General features: G+C 41.1%; 2 pseudogenes; one reads left to right on the forward strand and one right to left on the reverse strand.

Moving 5' to 3' along the window:
• Positions 1-133: 133 nt before the first annotated feature.
• On the forward strand, positions 134-4541 carry LOC139176699 (aminoacyl tRNA synthase complex-interacting multifunctional protein 1 pseudogene; annotated as a pseudogene).
• LOC109570876 (WD repeat-containing protein 82 pseudogene) lies at positions 4529-11618 on the reverse strand (annotated as a pseudogene).
• Positions 11619-12064: the final 446 nt, after the last annotated feature.

Consider the following 12064-nt stretch of genomic DNA (forward strand, 5'->3'; position numbering starts at 1 on the left):
CATTCTCAGGTAGTTTGATGGGCAGTCATTGAGTATGGGGATGGGAGCTGTGGTGACTGATGTTGCTGCTGTTCCTCCCCCCAGCCCCTTAATCACTATTTCCCCAACCTTCCTGGTTATTAGAACCACTTGAGGTGCTTAAAATACAAATTCTTGGTCCCCAGTCCAAACCTGCCACCCAGTGACCCAGAATGGAAAAAGTGAGTCTTGGACTGTAAGGAGTCCCTTGGGTATGATCAGGCACAGTTGAGAACACCACACCAGTCTTTTCAAGTTATACAATTGACCTTTGAACAACAAGGGTTTGAACTGTGTGAGTCCACTTTTATGCAGTGTTACTATATGCAATAAATATTACAGTACTTCATGATCCACATTTGGTTGAATTTGTGGACGTGGAACTGTAGATTTCAGAGGGCTCTAAGAGGAGTTTCTGTCAGCACAGGTTGGTACCTCTAAACCCCCACATAATGTTCAAAGTTCAACTGAAATTGTCTTTGTTTTCTACTTGAAATAGACTTAACCTTTGGACAATTTTGGTCTGATTCCCTGTATGCGTTTTTTTGATTCATTCCCTAAACATCCATAGTATTTCTGAGTAAAAAGTGAGATTTCACATAAAAATGTAGTGTGTGATTTTTTTTAATTTATTCTCATTACTTTTTATTTTTTTGATAGTGTCTTCAAGTTGGCATTATGTTTCCCAAATAAAGACTATATTGTAATAGTGTACTAGCCAGTTTCTCTTCATTAGAAAGTGAACCCATTCAGATTACAGGTCAAGTTTTTTAAAACTTTGACTATGGTGCTTAATGGTTACTTACGTTTTCCTGACAGAGATTCTACCTGCCTTCTTTGAAATCTGCAGAGTCTAACACATTTATCCCCACCTATGATCTAGAAAGCAAAGTTAATATATTGAACTAGTACTGGGGGAAATTATTCTGTTGAAAACTTGAGATAAATCAGACTCTCCTCACCCAAGTAGCCTGTTTACATCTTGATAACTGAGAAGTGCAACACATTGCTAGAAATAGATATCGCTGGCATGTTAACAGTGTATAGCCTTGATTACACTGTGCCTTTATGGATTAGAATAAGCTGAAGGAGGAAACTAACTTGCAAAGACACCTGTATCCCAATACTCATAGCAGCATTGTTTACAATAGCCAAGACATGGAAGCAACCTAAATGACTTAATAGATGAATGAATAAAGATGTGATATATATATACATGGAATACTGCTGCTGCTGCTGCTGCTAAGTCGCTTCAGTTGTGTCTGACTCTGTGACCCCATAGACAGCAGCCCACCAGGCGCCCCCGTCCCTGGGATTCTCCAGGCAAGAACACGAGTGCCATAAAAAGAATGAAATAACGCTGTTTGCAGCAACGTGGATGGACCTGGAAATTATCCTATTAGGTGAAGTTATTTATAAGTGGAATCTGAAAAGGTGATATAAATGAACTTATTTGCAAAACAAACAGACCCACAGACATAGAAAACAAACATGGTTACCAAAGGGGAAGGGAGGAGAGAGTAAATTAGGTGTCTAATTAACATATACACACATAAAAGAGAGAAATAATGACCTGTAAAGCACCAGGAAGTATATTCAATAGGTTATAATAACCTATAATGGAAAATAATTTGAAAAAGTATATATACATAATGTATATGTATAACTCAATCTATTGTACACTTGAAACTAACACAACATTGTAAATTATACTTCAGTTTCTTAATGGTTTTTTTTTTTTTTTAAAGCTGGTAATACTAAATTTATTAAATAAGTTGCTTTGAGCATAATGAAAATAAGTTACTGAAATGAGCATGGTTCTTTTCCTCTAATGAATTAAAAGTGGCAAATGTTCATTGATAGCTTTTGAGTATGTGTGTTCCATTAAGGTCAGCTATCAATCTGCTAGATGATAGTAATCACAGAGTATGATCTATTTGTTGTGGCAAGGAAGTTCAAATGAAACCCACCCAACTTTTCCTTTCTGTTTTTAGGCAAAATTCATCATTCCCAGGCAATGTCAGAAAAGCCTGAAACTTCTCAGACACACTTGTGAGTTAACATTTCTGAGGAGACACTGGGCTAGATATTTCAGGTTTGCATTTGTTCTACCATCAATGGTGACAGAACATTAGGAGTGCCTATGATTACTCCATTCAAGAAAGCACTTAACATGCTGTGAACACTTTATTCATAAGAGATTTTTCTGTCTCACTGTATCTACAGAGAGTCCAACTAAACCAAATTGTAAAGTTAGTGTAAGAAAACTGGTAAATTGTTGCGTTTTTCTTTTGTAGTCATGATTTTTAGTGGCTGCATAGTATTGTTAGTGAAAATGTAGGATATTACATGGTATGCTGCCAGATGGGTTAAAGAGCAAAGTTTGGAAGATAACAGGCTTTATGCATTTTCCCATTTATAAAAGTAATTTGTTTAGTATACAGAGAATAAGAAAATGAGAAGCAAAATTAGTTTAAGCAATCTCTTAAACTAATTTAAACTGATCTCTTAAACTAATCTTCCCATGTCTCTTTTTTATTTTTATTTTTTGGCTGCACTAAGTGGCTTGCAGGGTCTTAGTTCCCTGACAAGGGGTTAAACCTGCACTGTCAGCAGTAAAAGCGTGGAGTCCTAACCACTTAGGCTTTTCCCCTTAGATACCCATCTGATCATGCAGGACCTCTGCACCTGGAACCTCAACACGAATGCATCCTTTTCTTCCCAGACTTGCCTCTGCTCTCATGTTCTCTTATCAGAGAGCTACTGCTCTTGACTCTCCTGGCTTGTCTTCCTACCTCTCTACTAGTTCTCATCAAGGTCATTGTCCCTATTGGCAATCTGAAATAAATTTGACCTCTTTGTTTCCGTACCTTAAGGCCTTAAGTGACGACACCTTACTTCCAATTTCAAGACAGGGAGGGCTTAGGCCTCTTCATCAGTTCCCACTGAACTATTACATAAAATGACTAGTAGCTTCCAGAATATACCTCTAGCTACTTACCCACTCCATTCTTCAGTCTATATTATACTCTTCCCCACACCTTCCCAAGTTTTAACTGCCCTCCTAGCTGATTGGCCCAGTCATAGAGCTCAGGCTTCCACTCATTGCCCCCAGACTGAATTAGAGAGCCCCAGTTCCGTGGCTGCAAGTATCACAGGTAATTCTGTATCACTGAATTCACTATTGTGCTGTAATCATCTGTCTTCCCTGATAAACCAGGGACCAGAGCATACCCATATTTTAGGCTCAGTCTTTTTCCTAAGGGCTTCCCTGGTAGCTGAGCAGGTAAAGAATCCACCTGCAATGCAGGAGACCCTGGTTCGATTCCTGGGTTGGGAAGATCCCCTGGAGAATGGATGGACCACCCCATCCAGTATTCTTTGCCTTCCCTAGTGGCTCAGACATAAACAATTTGCCTGCGATGTGGGAGACCTGGGGTTGATCCCTGGGTTGGGAAGATCCCTGGAGGAGGGCATAGCAACCCAATCCAGTATTCTTGCCTGGAGAACCCCCATGGACAGAGGAGCCTGGTGGGCTACAGTCCATAGAGTCACACAGAGTCAGACAGGATTGAGCGACTAAGCACACTTTCTCTAAACTTAGTACAGTGCTAGCTAGACACATAATATTTGTTCAGAATTTTTTGTTAAGTTCATAAAATGAGAGGGTAGACTAAATAAACTTTAAATGAGGGCTCCAAGGAAATATTAAGAACTGAGGGGAGGCACTCCTTACCTGCTCCCAGCTGAGGCTGCTGAGGTGCCTCAGTCCACTGATAAATGATTTTCTACCATTTCTTGGCAAAAATGGCAACCAGTGATGCTGTTCTGAAGTGATTGTAGCAGAAAGGTGCAGAAGCAGATCAAATTATTGAATATCTTAAGCAGCAAATTGTTCTAGTTAAGGAGAAAGCAATTTTGCAGACAACTTTGAGAGAAGAGAAGAAACTTAGAGTTGAAAATGCTAAATTGAAGAAAAATTGAAGGATTGAAATGAGCTAATTAAGGCAGAAATTCAAAATGGAGTAAAATACCATTTCCATCTGGTACTCCACTAAAAGCTGATTCCACAGTTTCTGAAAATGAGATACAATCTATACCAATAACAACCATATCTTCTGGTGCTAAAGAGCAAATAAAAGAGGAGGAGGAGAAGAAGAAAAGATGAAAGAGAAAACTGAAAAGGAGGGAAAAAGGAGAAAAAACAGCAACCAGTAGCTGACTCTAAGCCTGTTGATGTTTCCCCACCTGGATCTTCGAACTGGGTGTCTCATGACTGCCAGAAAACACCCTGATACAGATTCTTTGTATGTAGATGAAGTAGATGTTGGCCCCAAGAACAGTGGTCAGTGGCCTGGTGAAGCATGTTCCTCTTACCAGATGCAAAATCAGATGGTGGTTTTACTTTGTCTCAGGCAATGGTGATGTGTGAAAGTTCACCAGAGAAAGTTGAAATCTTGGCACCTCCTAATGGATCTGTTTCTGGAGACAGAATTACTTTTGTAAGAAGCTCAGCAAAGTAACTTTTCTTTTGAGCAGATGTATAGCACATGCTTGGGAAGCCCATGTGGAAGGATGCTCTCTAGTCCAGTCAAATGATCCAATCCCACTATTATCTTAGTCCCCTCTGAGTTTTTTCCTACTTTCTACCCCTCGCTGTACAGAAAACAGCCAAGCACCATGCAGGTCAGTCATCAATGGTGGGGAACCAGAAGGCTATGTTAGAACAAGCGCTGGCAAAGGTCATGAACTTGGGGTTGAACTGCAAACAGATAATGGGGCCTGTGTGTTTGCCATCCAATACAGCTACTTTTATACCACTCTCTCTATTCCAGCATGGATCTTGCCATCCTCTGAACAAATCATAATAAACTGGGAGTCTGGGGTAAACGAGACCTCCTTGCTGTTAGCACAACCCCCAAACATGTATCACCACTCCCTTGAATGCATCAATCAGATGGATGAAGCTGCCTTGGTGGAGATGAGGATGAGCTTGCCATCACTGCTGAACTTAAGCCCTGTCCACTCACAAATCCAATCATACTGCATCTTAAATGTTGCAAATGGCCCCTTATCAAAAGAGCGAAGATCATAAAGTTTGACCATTCCAGAATTGACACCTGCAGCAAAAATTAATCCTTCTGGATCAAAAGAACAAACTGGCTTGCCCTGTAGATGCATGAGACCCTGGAAGTTAGGAGAGCAGAGATCCCAGAGCCGAATGGTCTTATCAAGAGACCTAGAAATGAAAGTGTCATCCACAGGTGACGTGGACAAGGCCACCACCCTTTTGCTATGTCTAGGAAAGCACCTGATATATTTGTTGTCATGCAAGGACAGGTAATAACAATATCGTCTCTTTTGTTAGAGCTGTAGACTACTGTATTTGCTGCACGAGTGTATCTGATGAGATCCACGCCGTATTTCTTACTGTACAGGGTTCTCTTTGGTTTGCCCTCATGACAGTCATAGAGCACGATGGAGTCGTCGCCACTCCTCGAGATGACCATCTCGCCGCTGGGGCTGAAGTCGAAGAGTTTTCACAGAACACCTTGGCGATGCGGAAGCTCCGCAGAACTCTGTTGGTCAGCTTCAGGGCGGCGGTTGCCTACCATGACAAGGAGCTGAATCCTAAGAAGAAGATTTCGGAGCAGATCCAGCCTGATCTTTACACTAATGATGAATGAGTGGCTACATACAAAGGCACTCCCTTTGAGGTGAAATAAAAGAGAGTGTGTAGGGCTCAAACTATGGCCAACAGTGGAACAAAATAAAACACTTCAGTTTCTGAAATACATTAGAGAAAACAATAAAAAGAAATATATTTGTCAGTCATACCTAAAATAAAATTTAAAAAAAGAGAGAATTGAGGAAGCCTAAGAGCTACATCAGAGCAGCACCTCTTCTTTGTTTTGTTTGTAGGCTTACAAATAAGTTTGAAAAGGTTTTTGTGCTATTTAAAAAAAAATGTGAGAAAATCACTGGACTAGGTAATCTCTAGTACCCTTTAGTTTATAAATGCAATTCAAGGGAAGAACCATATAGTCTTATTCATATCTAGCAATGCTATATGACAGCAGAATACAGATTCCTCTTCATGACACAACTAGATCAAGGCACAAGCACCACAGAGCAATTTTGACCTGAGTGCCTATTTAAACAAAATTTGCAGCAACAACGGCTTACAGGCTTCACTGAAGAGGTGATCCAAGGAAAACCAGAGGAAAGGGGAGGACTCCCTTTTCTTTTTCCTTATAACTAAAAACACTCATCAGTGCCTTGAAACCCCACCCAGGAAGTTGTTTTCACCCTCCCACAATGCCCCCTGGTCTCCACCCCCAACACTCCCATCACTGTGGCACTGATTGCAGCTCCTGGTCTATTCCAGTGGTGATGCAGAAGAAGGCAGGTAAGGTGAGACACAAGTTTAAATTTGATCTAACCAAAGACAAACTGCAAATAAAAGCATACTGAAAACAGTCCCAACTGCTGCACTCACCTGGAAAGAAATGCCTTATTTGTGGGGAAAGACCTTTACACTTAGTACTGTGCTAAAGGTGAGAAAGGAGACAAACGCAAGATAAGATAGGAATAAATCACCTTTGTTATGTAAAGAAACGCCAGAGCAAACATTTTAGTTCCTTCTGCGTTTCAGCTGGGTCTTAGAGGAAGCGTTTAGGCGTTGAAGGGAATCTGCTGCTTTCTGGTGACCTTGAGCAAGTTTCTGATTTCTATGAGCCCAGTGTCAGACCTTATTTTTTTGGGCTCCAAAATCACTGCAGATGGTGACTGCAGCCATGAAATTAAAAGACACTTACTCCTTGGAAGGAAAGTTATGACCAACCTAGAGAGCATATTCAAAAGCAGAGACATTACTTTGCCAACAAAGGTCCATCTAGTCAAGAAAACCGTCTATGGTTTTTCCTGTGGTCATGTATGGATGTGAGAGTTGGACTGTGAAGAAGGCTGAGTGCTGAAGAATTGATGCTTTTGAACTGCGGTGTTGGAGAAGACTCTTGAGAGTCCCTTGGACTGCAAGGAGATCCAACCAGTCCATTCTGAAGGAGATCAGCCCTGGGATTTCTTTGGAAGGAATGATGTTAAAGCTGAAACTCCAGTACTTTGGCCACCTCGTGCGAAGAGTTGACTCATTGGAAAAGACTCTGATGCTGGGAGGGATTGAGGGCAGGAGGAGGAGGGGACGCCAGAGGATGAGATGTCTGGATGGCATCACTGACTCGATGGACGTGAGTCTGGGTGAACTCCGGGAGTTGGTGACAGACAGGGAGGCCTGGCATGCTGTGATTCATGGGATCACAAACATCAGACACGACTGAGTGACTGAACTGAACTAAACTGATTGGGTTTCCCTGGTGGCTCAGACAGTAAAGTGTCTGTCTGCAATGCAGGAGACACAGGTTCAATCCCTGGGTTGTGAAGATCCCCTGGAGAAGGAAATGGCAGCCCACTCCAGTATTCTTGCCTGGAAAATCCCATGGATGGCGGAGCCTGATAGGCTACTGTCCATGGGGTCGCAAAGAGTCGGACACGACTGAGCGACTTCACTTCACTCACTTAATTTTCCTATTAGACATCACCAGATGGTCAATACATTGATTATATTCTTTGTAGCCAAAGATGGAGAAGCTCTATACAGTCAGCAAAAATAAGACTGGGAGCTGACTGTGGCTCAGATCATGAACTCCTTATTGGAAAATTAAGACTTAAATTGAAGAACAGAGGGAAAGCCACTAGGGCATTCAGGTATGACCTAAATCAAATCCCTTATGATTATACAGTGGAAGTGACAAATAGATTCAAGGAATTAGATCTAATAGACAAGAGTGTCTGAAGAACTATGGATGGAGATTCACAACATTGTTAGGAGGTGGTGATCAAAACCATCCCCAAGAAGAAGGAACGCAAAAAGGCAAAATGGTTGTCTGAGGGGCCTTACACATACCTGAGTAAAGAAGAGAAGCAAAAGGCAAAAGAGAAGAGGAAAGATACACCCATTTGAACGTAGAGTTCCAGTGAATAACAAGGAGAGATAAGGAAGGCTTTTTAAGTCGATAGTGCAAAGAAATAGAGGAAAACAATAGAATGGGAAAGCCTAGAGATCTCTTCAAGAAAATTAAAGATACCAACGGAATATTTCATGCAAAGATAGGCACAATAAAGAACAGAAATGGTATGGACCTAGCAGAAGCAGAAGACATTAAGAAGAGGTGGCAAGAATACACAGAAGAACTATACAAAAAAGATCCTAATGACCCAGATAATCATAATGGTATGATCACTCACGTAGAGCCAGACATCCTGCAGTGTGAAATCAACTGGGCCTTAGGAAACATCTCTACACACAAAGCTAGTGGAGGTGATGGAATTCCAGCTGAGCTATTTCAAATACTGATGCTGTTAAAGTGCTGCACTCAACATGTCAGCAAATTTAGAAAACTCAGCAGTGGCCACGGGACTGGAAAAGGTCAATTTTCATTCCAATCTCAAAGAAAGGCAATGCCAAAGAGTGTTCAAACTACTGCACAATTGCACTCATTTCACATGCTAGCAAAGTTATGCTCAAAATCCTTCAAGCTAGGTTCCAACAGTATATGAACCGAGAAATTCCAAATGTACAAGCTGGATTTAGAAAAGGGAGAGGAACCAGAGATCAAATTGCCAACATCCATTGGATCTTAGAAAAAGCTAGAGAATTCCGGAAAAACTGCTTCACTGACTAAAGCCTTTGACTGTGTGGATCATAATAAAATGCAGAAAATCCTTAAAGAGATGGGAATACCAGACCACCTGACCTGCCTCCTGAGAAACCTGTATACAGGTCAAGAAACAACAGTTAGAACTGGACATGAAACAATGGACTGGTACCAAATTGGGAAAGGAGTACATCAAGGCTGTATATTGTCAACCTACTTATTTAACTTATATGCAGAGTACATCATGTGAAATGCCCAACTGGATGAAGCACAAGCTGGAATCAAGATTGCCAGGAGAAATATCAATAAGAGATATGCAGATGACACCACCCTTATGTCAGAAAGCGAAGAGAAACTAAAGAGCCTCTTGATGAAGGGAAAAGAGAGTGAAAAGGCTGGGTTACAACTCAACATCCAAAAGCAAAGATCATGGCATCCGGTCCCATCACTTCATGGCAAATAGATGGAGAAACAATGGAAAGAGTGTCAGAATTTATTTTCTTGGGCTCCAAAATCACTGTGGACAGTGATTGCAGCCATGAAATTAAAAGACGCTTGCTCCTTGGAAGGAAAGCTATCCAACCTAGACAGCATATTAAAAAGCAGAGATATTACTTTGCATACAAAGGTCCATATAGTCAGAGCTATATGGATGTGAGAGAAGGAGAAGGTTTTTCCAGTAGTCATGTACGGATGTGAGAGCTGGGCAATGGAGAAGGCTGAGCCCCAAAGAATTGATGCCTTCCAAATGTGGTGCTGGAGAAGACTCTCAAGAGTCCCTTGGACTGCAAGGAGATCAAACCCGTCAATCCTAAAGGAAATCAACCCTGAATATCCATTGAAAGGACTGATGCTGAAACTGAAGCTCCAATACTTTGGCCACTGATAAAAAGGCCGACTCATTGGAAAAGACTCCTGATGCTGGGAAAGAATGCAGGCGGGAGGAGAAGGGAACAACAGCGGATGAGATGGTTGGATGGCACCACCGACTTAATGGACATGAATTTGAGTTTGAGGAGATGGTGAAAGACAGGCAAGCCTGGGGTCACAAAAAGTTGGACACGACTAAGCGACTGAACAGCAACAATTTTCCCATTAGTCTCTTCAGAGAGACTAATAATACCTATCTCACAGATGAGAAATAAGATAAATGCCACCAACTCCATGACATATACTGCACACTAGCCCTTCCTTTGCAGTGGTAGAAAGACATTTAAATGTCTTTTAGGTGGTATATAATTTTGTTCTTATCTGAACATAACAACCTTTTGTTAATTAAATTGAGAATTCTAATGACACTAGATTTTCCTCAGTTTACCAGTAACAAAGAATTGATGTGTTTACTAACAGAGCATCAAGGCAATACTAAACTTCAGCAATAATGCCAGGGGCAATAGGTCCACATTTATTAATATTCTCAAATGCCCAACTCATAATTTATTTAGAATCTAGATTCAGGTTGAGGTTATCCTGAAATTATTTGCGTAACTTAGTTAACCATTTGTGTAACTTGCAGATGAGATGTCAGAGACAAGTGAGTGATTCTATTAAGTTGAACGCACCTCATTACTGACCAGTTTCACTGTAAATAGTCACATTGTATCTAGGCTAGCTATCTTTAAGACCAAATGTGAAAATGCATTATTATGGCAATGAGTTCAGTGTGTTTACTGTTAGCTTCACAGATTTGTGTGCATTGTTTTAGTTGACCTTATTTCAACTGCCATGAAATAATTCAGAATTATCTCACAACCTAGTTTGAGTTAAGCACAACTGGTTATTAGAATAGCTAAATATATTGCAAATGCACTATTCAAATGTTTTTTTCAAATGACTGAATCTTTTAAAGCAAATTAGCACTTTAGTCATCCTAAGTGAAAAAATCACTAGACTTTCTGTAAAACAATTACCCTTTAATTAAAAATGAATAAATTTTAAAAAAGGAAACAAAAAAGAAGCAGTATTGTAACAAATTTAATAAAGATTTTTTTAATGGAAAAAAAATCACTAGACTGGCATATCTCTAACATATATTTTTGAGCAGTCAGAATTTAGTTCAAATTAGAATTTACTCATGATGGTTAACTGTGTTAACTTGGCTGGGGCTTCCCAGGTGGCATAGTGGTAAAGAATCTGCCTACCAATGCAGGAGACACAAGAGACTCAGATTCAGTCCCTGGGTTGGGAAGATTCCCCTGGGATAGGAAGTATTCCAGTATTCCAATATTCCAAGTATACTGGAGTACTCCACTCCAGAATACTTGCCTGGAGAACTCCATGGACAGAGGAGCCTGGGGGGCTACAGACCATGGGGTCCGCAAAGAGTTGGACATGATTGAGCATGTACACGCGTGCACACAAATTGGCTAGTCTATGATGCCCAGTTGTTTGGTCAAACAGTAGTCTAGATGTTGCTGTGAAGGTATTTGTGTTATGTGATTAACATTTACAAGTCTGTTGACTTGAAGTAAAACAGATTACTCTCTATAATGAGGATAGGCCTCATCCAATAAGTTGAAGATGCTGCTGCTGCTGCTGCTAAGTCGCTTCAGTCGTGTCCAACTCTGTGTGACTCCATCCATAGACAGCAGCCCACCAGGCTCCGCGTCCCTGGGATTCTCCAGGCAAGAACACTGGAGTGGGTTGCCATTTCCTTCTCCATTGCATGAAGCTGAAGATGAGGTTTCTGCAAAAAAGAAGCAGTTCTGCCTCAAGACTGCAACATATCAGTATAAACCCTGCCTGAGTTTTCAACCTGCTGACCTGCCTTGTAGACTTCAGACTCAAGAGTGTATCAACTTTTACCTGAGTTTCTAGCTGGTCAACCATGAAGACTTCAGGCTCACCAGTCCCCACAAATGTGAAAGCCAATTCTGATTCTCTCATTATTTATCTGTCTAGAGAGAAGATATAGATATTTATATATCTATAATTCCCCAAAGATTTAGATCTGTATTTGAAGATTACACGTATCTCTGTCTGTATCTCCTATTGGTCTGTTTCTCTGGAGAACTCTAACACACTGCTATTTTCTAATTATTAGTACATATGAGACTTTAACAGAGAAGGCAATGGCAACCCACTCCAGTACTCTTGCCTGGAAAATCCCATGGGCGGAGGAGCCTGGTAGGCTGCAGTCCATGGGGTCTCTAAGAGTCAGACACGACTGAGCGACTTGACTTTCACTTTTCACTTTCATGCATTGGAGAAGGAAATGGCAACCCACTCCAGTGTTCTTGCCTGGAGAATCCCAGGACGGGGGAGCCTGGTGGGCTGCCGTCTACGGGGTCGCACAAAGTCGGACACGACTGAAGCAATTTAGGAGCAGTAGC

Source organism: Bos indicus, chromosome 17 (genome assembly GCF_029378745.1).
Source record: "Bos indicus isolate NIAB-ARS_2022 breed Sahiwal x Tharparkar chromosome 17, NIAB-ARS_B.indTharparkar_mat_pri_1.0, whole genome shotgun sequence".
NCBI classification, from domain to species: domain Eukaryota; kingdom Metazoa; phylum Chordata; class Mammalia; order Artiodactyla; family Bovidae; genus Bos; species Bos indicus.